Here is an 11,815-nt window from a genome sequence, read left to right as displayed (position 1 = left end):
GAACCCTGAGCCATTGTGTGAGTTGACAAATGTCAGGGGGGACAAATCTGTTAAGATTTGCCATCCCGCCCCCACTACCACAAAGCTGCTGAAGACGCCTGCGGATATTTTCTAGCCTACCCTTTTTCCTATGGGGGCCCTTCTAGTATCCTGGCCTTAGATTCTGCTCCCCAACTCTTTCAGGCCCTGTGGGCTGAAGCCCTTAGTTGCCACATTTTGCATTCAGGGCCACTCTGGCTGGTAGTTTGCTTACAGTTCTGTTCATATATTTCCGCTCTTGAGGAATTTCCTTGTCTTACATTCTCAGTAAAGCATGTAAAAGTATACATGACTGCTATCATTTACCTGGCATGGCTGCAATTCAGATACCCAGTCCACCATACCACTAAGAGCAGAAGTCTCTCCGTTATTGTACATAATTTTTGGACATCAATAGAAAACATTTTAATGGCATTACTGTAAGAAACTATCACCCTGAACATAGAAAAATAAGTATTGTTTGCATAGAAGGTCCTAAAATGTGGTCTGAAAGAAAGAAGGAGCAAGAGAGAGACATGATGGTTGTTATGTGATAGAAGCAGTAAGAAGAAATGACTTACTGACAGCTGAAACTTGAATTCAATTTGTTCTGTGGGAAATCTAAAAGCAGTAAAAAAAATTCTGGGCAAGTAGATTTGGCTCAACAGATAGAGCGTCAGCCTACCACATAGGAGGTCCAGAGTTCAAACCCCGGGCCTCCTGATCCGTGTGGTGAGCTGGCCCACGTGCAGTGCTGATGCGTGCAAGGAGTGCCGTGCCACGCAGGGGTGTCCCCCGCATAGGGGAGCCCCGCACTCAAAGAGTGTGCCCTGTAAGGAGAGCTGCCCCACATGAAAAAAAAGGTGCAGCCTGCCCAGGAGTGGCGCTGCACACATGGAGAAGTGACGCAGCAAGATGATACAATAAAAAGACACACAGAGTCCCGGTGCTGCTGATAAGGATAGAAGTTGACACAGAAGAACACACAGTGAATGGACACAGAGAGCAGACAACTGGGTGGGGGACGGACACCGGTGGAAGGAGAGAAAGAAAAAAATTAAAAAATTTATCTTAAAAAAATAAAATGATTAAAAAGAATTCTGAGCAAAGCATTTCAAGGAAAAAACGATTCTGAATTGCAAATGTTAGGTTTCAGAAACGAGTTTTAACAATGATGTGTGTATACAGAAATAATGAATTATATTGATCAGAAAGTGATTTTATTGGTGATGATCTCTAGTTAGGTGCTCAAGTGTGCTTGGTTAGATACAGGGCAGTCTTGGTTCTGGGTTGCTCTTGTCTAGGAGAAAGTGACCTGTTTCTTCTTGTTTGCCTCTCTAGCTTTTAAGTCAACTCTTAAAATCAGGCTCCAGTGGTACACCCCTCTGATTTTTCTTTAAACTGAAAAAAAATGGAGTGAGCTGCATCTGGTCAGATTTTATTGTGTGGTTGTTAAATGGTTGTTTTGAGGCTGACATTGCTCACTAATTATAACTTTGCTGTAAAGTTTCAGGCTGAACTCTCTTACCAGTTGAGTTTTCAAAAATTGTGATCAGAATTATTAAAGGCTGAAAGTGGGGAAACTTCCAATAAGCGCAGCAGTTATATTCACACTAATGTCTTTTAATAAATTGGGTTGATTTTAGTTACTGAAAGGTATATTTCAGACCCATGTTTTCCACTCACCACAAAAAAAGGTAATCTCAAGTTTTTTGACATTTCTCGCCTCTCTAGACTGAGTTGCAAAGAATGCGTAATAGATAGTAAAATCGAAATCACAGAAGCCTCACCTTCTGGTGGCTGTTGCTATGAAACCATGTTTTGATGGGAAATTTTAGAGAAGCTTACTCTTCCTGTTGTTAAATGAGAGAATATGGAGATCCCCTTACTTTTCAAATGTATCTTTTTTTTTTTTTTTAAGCAAGTAATCTCAATTATTATTCTTACTAATGCGACAGTCTTTACTCCTACCCTGTCTTAACCACACAGGACTACAAATTCAGCTTAATTTTGCTGGGGGCTATGCCAAGAAAGAACCATTTTATGTTTTGCCTCTTCTAGTCATTGAACAGGTAGATGAGCAGCGTTTTTGAGAGATGTTTTATGTGGAGCTAGAATGTTGAACTGCTGTTATTTATTTTGCCTAGGACATTAGGAAGCTTGACACACAAAGAATTGCCAATACGTTAACCCACTAGCAAGAGAGCGTGTATAAAAAGGGATCTTAGGGAAGTGTTGCTTCTCTGCTTTCTTGCCATGAATCTAGAAAAAGACCACAACGACTTGGTTCCTGAAAAAGAGAAAAGTTTTATTTCCTTCAAATGTATCTTCATCTGGTGGAAAAGAGAGCTTGGGATTCTGAGCCTGGTTATCTTAGAAAGTCGCCAAACCTCTCAAAGGGTTGTTGGTGAAAATCAAGTGAAATAATATGAAAGTAATTTAACCGTGATAAGAAAAATTCCTACCTCACATTTAACCTCGTTGGTAGAGAAGACAGATAGAAATTGGATATTGCTCACAATACCTGCTCGCAACTAATTTCCTAGAGTTTCCTTGGGGTTTATCTACTATGGGATGCCAAGTTCCTTCAGAAAAGGGCATTTACCCAACTTTCCACGGGGCTCTCAAGAAAGAGTGAAACAACAGTGACAGTATCTCCACTCAGTCGCTCACTGAGTGCACAGCTCTGTGCTAGACTCTGCTTGGGGAGGTAAAAGAGTAGGATCCCATTTGATCATTGACAGGTTAGTTAAAAAGATAATTCAGAATCCTTCTTAGGAGGAGACAGCCTTGCACAGGAACATAAACACTTCCCCAAGGGGACAGTGAGATTGGGGGATACAGGAAAAAAATGAAACAACTCGAAATCGGTTCTAAAACTACTTAATCAAATAACTGCCAGGCTGTGCTTAGAGCATGTGCATTAGTTTCCCGCAGCTGCTATAACAAATGACCACAAACCCAATGGCTTAACACAAAAGAAACCTCTTCTCCCTCAATTCTGGAGGTCAGAAATCCAAATCTTTGTCACGGGCCTTAGTCAAGGTATCATCAGGGCTGCTCTCCCTCCAGAGACTCCAGGACAGGGTCCATTGCCTCTTCCAGCTTCCATGGCTGTCGGCATTCCTTAGCTTGTGGGCACATCACTTCAATCTTTGCCTCTACGGTCATGTCAACTTCTTCTTCATGTCTGCCAAATCTCCCTCTGCCTCCATCTTTTTTTTTTTTTAAGATTTATTTATTTATTTTATTCTCCCTCATCCCCCTCCCCCTGCCCTGCTGTTTTTGTTGTCTGTATCCATTTGCTGTAAGATCTTCTGTATCTATTTCTCTTTTTTTCTCCTCTAGGATTCACTAGGATTCGATCCTGGGGACCTTTGATGTGGAGAAGGGTTTCCTGTTGGCTGCGCCACCTTGGTTCCTGGTTTCTGCTGCACTTCACCTTGACTCTCCCCTTCATCTTTCTTTTGTCACGTCATCATCTTGCTGCATGACTCACTTGCATGGGCACTGGCTCACTGCGTGGGCACTCTTGCCGCATGGGCACTGGCTCACCACACAGGCAAGCTTTCTCTTCTTCTTTTTCACTGGGAGCCCCCTGGGATTGAACCCACGTCCTCCCATATGGTAGGTGGAAGCCCTATCCCTTGAGCCACATCCGCTTCCCTGCCTCCATCTTATACGGATCTACGTGGTTGCATTTAGGGCCTGCCCAGATAATCCAGGACAATTGCCCCATCTCAAGATCCTTAACTTAATCACACCTGCAGCTACTTTTGCCGTAGAAGGTAACAGTCACAGGTTCCAGGGATTAGGACGTGGCTATCTTTTGGTGAGCCATTTTCAGCCTTGCATGGTCCACCCTCTGGCCCCCAAAGATTCACATCCATCCCAATATTCCCCAGAGTCTCAATTCATCATGGCATCAAGTCCAAAATTTCAACTCAATGTCATCAGCTCCAAAGTCCCAAATCTCATCATTGAATTCATCTAAATTGGGTGTTGGTGAGACAGGCTCTTGGTATGATCCACCCTGGGGCTAAATTCCACTCCATATTTGGAGCTGTGGAACCAGAAAACAAGTTACCTGCTTCCAAAATACGATGGTGAAACGGGCATAGGATAACAGTCACTGATATTCCTAGTTCCAAAGAGGGGAAGTGGAAGGAAGAAAGGAGTCACTGGTCCCAAACAATTTTGAAATCCGGCAGGGTAAATTCCATTAGGTTTTAAGACCTGGAAAGAATCCACACCACCTGCCTCTGCTTCTGCTTCTCTGGCCTTGGCATCATCTGTCCTTTTCCTTGAAGGGTTACGTACTGGTAGCTGGGTAGCTTCATCAGCCTGTTGCCTGCTTGTAGCATTTTGAGAGTTTGACAGCCTTCATTTCATCCTGTCTCTGTCCCTTCCAGGTCAAACTAACAGTGTTTTCTGGTAATATAACATTCTCACAAACCTTGTGGGTCTCCCGTGTATGTAACAGGGGGATCGGACAAGAGGGCTGTTTAGTTTCTGGGCTGCTAAAAACAAATTCTGATTGGATGGTACATTGGGAATTTATTGGCTCCAGTTTTGAGACTTGGGGAAGACCAAAATCAAGGCCTCATCGGGAGAAGGCTTTCTCCCAGAACGCTGGCATTCTGGGGCTGGCCGCCAGCCACCCTTGGTCCTTGGCTTTTCTGCCACATGGCAGTGCACATGGTCGCCTCTCCTGGCTTCTCTAGGTTCTGTTGACATCTAACTCCTTCCCATGGCTTTCTCTCTCTCTATCTGAATTTCTTTCTGCTTACAAAGCACTCAAGTAATAGGATTAAGACCTATTCTGGGGAAGCGGATTTGACCCAATGGATAGGGTGTCCGCCTACCACATGGGAGGTCCACAATTCAAACCCCGGGCCTCCTGACCCATGTGGAGCTGGCCCATGCACAGTGCTGATGCGCGAGGAGTGCTGCGTCATGCAGGGGTGTCCCCCACTTAGGGGAGCCCCACGCTCAAGGAGTGCACCCTGTAAGGAGAGCCGCCCTGCGTGAAAAAAGCACAGCCTGCCTGGGAATGGCCCCGCACACACAGAGAGCTGACGCAGCAAGATGATGCAACGAAACGAGACACAGATTCCTGGTGCCAATGACAAGAATACAAGCGGACGCAGAAGAACACACAGGGAATGGAAAGAGAGCAGACAACTGGTGGTGGGTGGGGCAGGGAGGGGAGAGAAACAAATAAAAAATAAATCTTAAAAAAAAAAAAAGACCCATTCTGATTCAGTTGGGCCACACTTTAACTGAAATAACCTCATCAAAGGGTCCTGTTTAAAATGAGTTCTCTTTTCTCTTTAGTAAGAAGAAACCAGATCTTACTTTCTACACTTTGCTTTGTAATCTCAGCTGAATATACAGGTTTGTTGCTTCCACGCAGGTACAGGACACAATTCAGTTAAGTTTTCTACCACCCTATAATAAGAATCCCCTTTCTTCCAAAAAGTCTTAAAGAGTGGTTCAGTTCTTTCAGCTTCTCAGAGTTATGGCAGCAAATCGAGAAGAGGTTACTCTGCAGACACTTGTACACCAATCTTCATAGCAGCATTATTCACAATTGCCAAAGGTAGAAACAACTCGCGTGTCTATCAAAAGATGAATGGGCAAACAAAATGTGGTACGTACACACAATGGAATAGTACTCAGCTGTAAAAAGGAATGAAGTCCTGATACATGCGACAACATGGACGGACCTTGAGAACGTCACGCCGGGGAAGTGGACTTGGCCCAGTGGTTAGGGCGTCCGCCTACCACACGGGAGGTCCACGGTTCAAACCCCCGGGCCTCCTTGACCCGTGTGCAGCTGGCCCATGCGCGGTGCTGATGCGCACAGGGAGTGCCGTGCCACGCAGGGGTGTCCCCCGCATAGGGGAGCCCCACGCGCAAGGAGTGCGCCCCCTAAGGAGAGCCGCCCAGCGCGAAAGAAAGTGCAGCCTGCCCAGGAATGGCGCCGCACACACAGAGAGCTGACACAACAAGATGATGCAACAAAAAGAAACACAGATTCCCATGCCGCTGATAAGGATGGAAGCGGTCACAGAAGAACACACAGCGAATGGACACAGAGAGCAGACAACTGGGGGGGGGGGGAAGAAAAAAAAAGTCACGCTGCATGAAATGTCAGACACAAAGGGACAGATATTGTATGATTCCACTTATATGAAATAGCCAGAATAAGCAAATTCGTGGAGATAGTCGATTACGGGCTACTGGGTGATGGGGGCGAGGGAGTGAGGAAGGTGCCAGTTGTTGCTTAGTGGGTGCAAGGACTTTCTGTCTGAGGGGATGAAAATATTTGATGTTGGGGATGGTAGCACAGTATTGTGGGTAAAATTAATGCCACTGAATTACATACTTGAAAGTGGTTAAAATGAGAAATTGGGAAATTTCGAGTGGCGTACATGGTGTCACAATAAAAGCCACCCCCCAAAAAAAGAGATAAGGTTATTCCAAATCAGATGTTGAAAAGGGACATTACGGGGGTCCCTGTCTTATGGAGACAACCAGGTAATGATTTTTCGGGTCTAAATAACATCTCCAAGACTTAAGACAACCCAGGATTCTGAGGCATCGCCTTCTCCCCTCTCCCCCACCATTTCTATTTTGTCGAGCCCCTTCTCACTCTGGACTCCTCCACAGCTGCTCAGCTCCTCACCACAGGAACGCGTCAGCCCTGCTGAGCAATTCTGCTGAAACCCTAAGACCTCTTGAGGAGACTTTGAAGATTTTAGAGGTATCACTAATCATCTGTACTATCTGTGACTTCCAGTCAAGATCGGGGAAGACAACGGAAATGAAGTTCTTCACAATTTCAGGTGTTAAAAATAGAAAACAGAAGCTTCCAGCAGCCAAAGGCCTTCGTGTCCGCAGAGCAGTGTGTGACCTGGGGGGTGGCGGGCTTCTGAGAACAGCCCTGTTTCTCCCTTCTTTAGAAGACTTCTGAAAGGAAATTAAGTTGATTTTAAAGTCTCAGGCGAAAAAGTCTCGGAAGTAGGTGCTTTCTTCAGTTAATTCTGTGTAAAAACAGCCCTTCCGTCTCACACATAACCTTTTGAAAGTCTATGAAAAGCAACTCTTGAGCTGTAACTAGAGGGTTCCGTAGAAAGCTGAGCAGTCAAGGGCCCCGAAAGGTCAGGAAAAATCACTCTCCTTCCCAACCCCAGGTAGAAGCCCAATTTGTTTTCATTTTGAAAATGTTCATGTGTATGCCCCGCCAGAATGCAAGACTACAAAATTAAGTGCAGACTCTTGTGACCAAAGACAAGTCACCTGACCCACTGGTTTTTCCATTTCTGTAATCACAAGGTGCTGCCTCCCTCTCCAGTTAGTGAAAAACTCAAATAGAATTTACCATAAACACCTACTACCCATCAGCCTTCACCTTTTACTAGCTGCGTAACCTGTTCGAGCTTCTGTGACTGTCTGAGCCTCAGATCCTCACCTGTGAAAAGGGAATAACTCTATCCACTGTCCAGAGCTGATGTAAGTTAGAACAAGAGTACACATGAAAGCAAAGAAGCTTTATTTTCAAGTTGTCTGGTACTCTTGTTCTTCTCTTTCCTTCTTGGGGAGACGTGGGGTCTTTGGCGGGACGTGGGGTCTTTAGAGAGACATGATGTCCTTGGGGAAAGATGGAGTCCTTGAGAAGATGGGTCCTTGGGGAGACCTGGGGTCTTTGGGGGAAATGTGGGGTTTTGGGGGAGATGGGGGGTCTTTGGGGAGATGGGGGGTCTTTGGGGAGACATGGAATCCTTGGGGAGAGATGGAATCCTTGAGGAGATGGGCTCTTGGGGAGACATGGGGTCTTTGGGGGAGATGTGGGGTCTTTGGGGAGCTGTGGGGTCTTTGGGGAGATATGAAGTCCTTGGGGAGACATGGGCCTTTCATGAAACGTGTGTCCTTGGGGAAACTTGGGGTCTTGAGGAGATCTTTGGGGGTCTTTAGTCAATGCAGTAACAAGACTGCAGCTATTGTTTTGAAATTCCAGGTGGGAGTGGGGCAGAAGGCCTCCAGTGGGAGCAGGAGGGCTGTCACTGGGCAATCACTGGGTCCACAGGTGCAATGCGCTGGGCCCTTCTCCGTCTGGTGAAAGCCAGCTCTGGTCTTTCTTTTCTCCTCAGAGGAAGAGAAGTCATTCCTTCACCTGTATTTTCTTATTTTTATTTTTTAGGAGGTAGCAGGGACTGAACTCGGGACCTCAGACATGGGGAGCAGGCGCTCAACCTGCTGAGCTACACCCGCTCCCCCTTTCACCTGTATTTTGAAAGCACGTTTTGCAAATCAGAAGCATTATACCTATCGTCGTGTTTTATAGCTTGTTGCTGGCATTAGCTGGCCTGGTTTCCTGCCCTGATTGTGTACCAAATTGAAATTGGACTATTGTTGCTTTTATTTAAAAATTTTTTTTATAGAACTGTGCCCAGCACACGCCTGGGTCAGTTAATATTGGTTGAATGGCTGGATGGCTGGATGGCTGGGTGGATAAATTAGGCAGTGGTGGCGTCCAGGAAATAGACTTAGTCATCAACTAGATGTAGAGGTGAGAGAAGGAGAGGAGTCGAGGGTGAGAGTCCTTATTTGGGCCCCAAGGTGATGCCGTTGAACGAGATGGGGAAACCAAGACGAAGTATTTGAAGAGAGAACTTCAGATTTGGCATTTATTAAAGCAGAACATATTAACCTCGTATATCCTAGGGGGCTGTACCATCGGTCACATCAGCTCTGCCTTGAAACTCTTGCACATGACACGTCCATGACGTAGCCTCTGGGATACTTCGTTGTGCACCAGCGAGAGCATGAGAGTGACAAAAGCAAATGACATTGGTGTGCATCTATCTGTTCATGCCAGCTGGGCCCTGAGCCTCAGCAGAGTTGCAACACCTACTCTCCAATTTGTTGGACCCACCCAGGACTGCTAACAAGGAGGTGAGGATGGTCAACCACCACACCAAGGAACAGAGAGAGTCTACAACTGCAAGCAAGAGAGTCCCATCTACCAGCCATGTGGGATCAAAGTCCCCTCTCAATTAGAGGGGAGTGGGCGCCACCACCCCAGAGTCCTCAGGATTGGGGAATAAAATATGCACTAGAGTGGACTTACTAGTATTCTACTCTAGATTTATTGTGATTCTAGCAATGGAAGAAATCGTATCATTGATGTGGAGACAGTAGCCACGGGAGGTGCTGAAGGCAGGGAGCGGGAAAAAGAGGTGTGATGTGGGGGCATTTTCTGGACTTGGAGTTGTCCTGAATGATATTGCAGGGACAGATGCAGGACATTCTATATCTTGCCATAACCCACTGAATGGACTGGGGAAGAGTGTAAACTACAACGTAAACTATAATCCATGCAGTGCAGCAGTGCTCCAAAATGTATTCATCAATTGCAATGAATGTGCCACACTGATGAAAAGAGCTGTTGATGTGGGAAAAGGGGTGTGTGTGTGGGGGGAGTGGGGCATATGGGAAACCCCTATATTTTTTTAAGGTAGCATTTTGTGTGATCTATGTATCTTTTAAAAATAAATAGAAAATATATTAGAAAAAAAAGCAAATGACAACATTATTATGAATAAAGCTTTCACCTTGCAGCCTTTCTGTAAGCACCTAGGGGTCCCCCGAGGGTCCCTGGACCAATTTTGAGAGGCACGGAGGTAGACACTTGGGCAATGCGTGCTCCGAGCTCCCACAGCATTCCATCCAGCTTGCGTGGCCTTTACCGCACACACGGACCCGGTACTGGCTCTGAGCCAGATGCAGCTGCAGGGCTGTGCGGCGCCTGAGGGCGGGGGAAAAGAGATGGGGACGCTGAGGAGGGAGCAGGGGCCAAGCAAAGAGATGGACTGACTTAGGAGGAGAATCCCACCAAGGTGTACAACCTCCGGGAGCAAAGGGTTCAGCCCAAAACGTTGGCATGTAAAATAATGACTAAGGGAGTGGTCCTGTGCCCAAGGCGGCAGGGAGCTTGTGTACGGCCAAGATGCAAAAGGCTCTTGAGGGTGGCACCGCCCAGGCTGCTGGACCAGGGCAGGGTCCGTGTTCTCCGGGCGCTCCAGGTCGCCTGTAGGCCAGGTCCCCGGGGGAGGAGAGAGGTGTGGCTGTGCAGGAGGTGGCTGCCAAGGGACCTACCCCGCCGGACCTCCTGGTGGTGGCTCTGCCCCAGCCTCAGCTCCACGGGAGAGACCGGGCAAGGGGACGGGAAGCCAATCGGGGAGCTCAGAAGCGAGGAGTGAACGCTGTGGAGGACCCAAGTATGAGAGTAAAGAACCTGAAAGAGCGACGAGACCGAGTAACAAGGCAGGTGTGCGAGGATGTGGGTTGAGCGCCATCTGTAATAGTGAAAAATCATACTATGTCATCCACATAGTTTGATACCATGTAGTGTAACAACCACACACACAAACAAAAACCCAAACCCTGAAATCATCCCCGTGCGAATTCCCATATTTTATGTGTGGTTAACCACTGGAGAACTCCTCTATCTATCTATCTATCTATCTATCTATCTATCTACCTACCTACCTACCTATCTATCTATCCATTCACCTACCCATCTATTCATCATGCCATCCACTCATCCATCCACCCACCTACCTACCCATCAATCCATCCATCCACCCAGCCACCTATTTATCCATCCATCTATCCATTCATCTGTCCACCCACCTACCTACCCATTCATCATCCATCCATCCATCCACCCACCTATTCATCCATCCATCCATCCATCCACCACCCACCAACCTGTCCACCCACCTATCATCCACCCACCCATCCATCCATCCATTCACCCACCCACCTGCCCATCAATCCATCCATTCATCCATCCACCCACCCACCTATTTATCTACCCATCCATCCATTCATCTTTCCATCCACCCACCTACCCATTCATCTATCCATCCATCCACCCACCTATTTATCCATCCACCCATCCATCCATCCACCCACCCACCCATCCATCCAAACAATCATCCACCCACCCACCTACCCATCCATCCAAACAATCATCCACCCACCCACCTATCCATCTATCCATCCACCCACCCACCCACCTAACCATCCATCCATCCACCCACCTATTCATCCATCCACCCACCCACCAACCTATCCACCCACCTATCCATCCATCCACCCACCCATCCATCCATCCATTCACCCACCCACCTGCCCATCAATCCATCCATCCATCCATCCACCCACCCACCTATCCATTCATCATCCAGCCATCCACCCACCTATCCATCCATCCACCCACCTATCCATCCATCCATCCATCTAACCATTCACCCACCCACCTGCACATCAATCCATCCATCCATTCATCTATCCACCCACCCACCTATCCATTCATCATCCATCCATTCACCCACCTATTCATCCATCCATCCATCCACCCACGCACCTACCCATCCATCCAATCATCCACCCACCCACCTATCCATCTATCCATCCATCCACCCACCCACCCACCTAACCATTCATCCATCCACCCACCCATCCACCCATCCATCCATCCATCCATCTATGCATTCACCCACCCACCTGCCCATCAATCCATCCATCCTTCCATCCATCCCTCCCTCCCTCCCTCCATCCATCCATCCACCCATCCACCCATCCATCCATCCATCCATCTATGCATTCACCCACCCACCTGCCCATCAATCCATCCATCCTTCCATCCCTCCCTCCCTCCATCCCTCCCTCCATCCATCCATCCATCCATCCATCCATCCATCCATCCGAGTTCTAACTGTGT

The sequence above is a fragment of the Dasypus novemcinctus genome, chromosome 28, assembly GCF_030445035.2.
Source record: "Dasypus novemcinctus isolate mDasNov1 chromosome 28, mDasNov1.1.hap2, whole genome shotgun sequence".
In the NCBI taxonomy this organism is placed as follows: domain Eukaryota; kingdom Metazoa; phylum Chordata; class Mammalia; order Cingulata; family Dasypodidae; genus Dasypus; species Dasypus novemcinctus.
The sequence above is the reverse complement of the archived record's forward strand: the minus strand, read 5'-3'. Positions refer to the sequence as shown.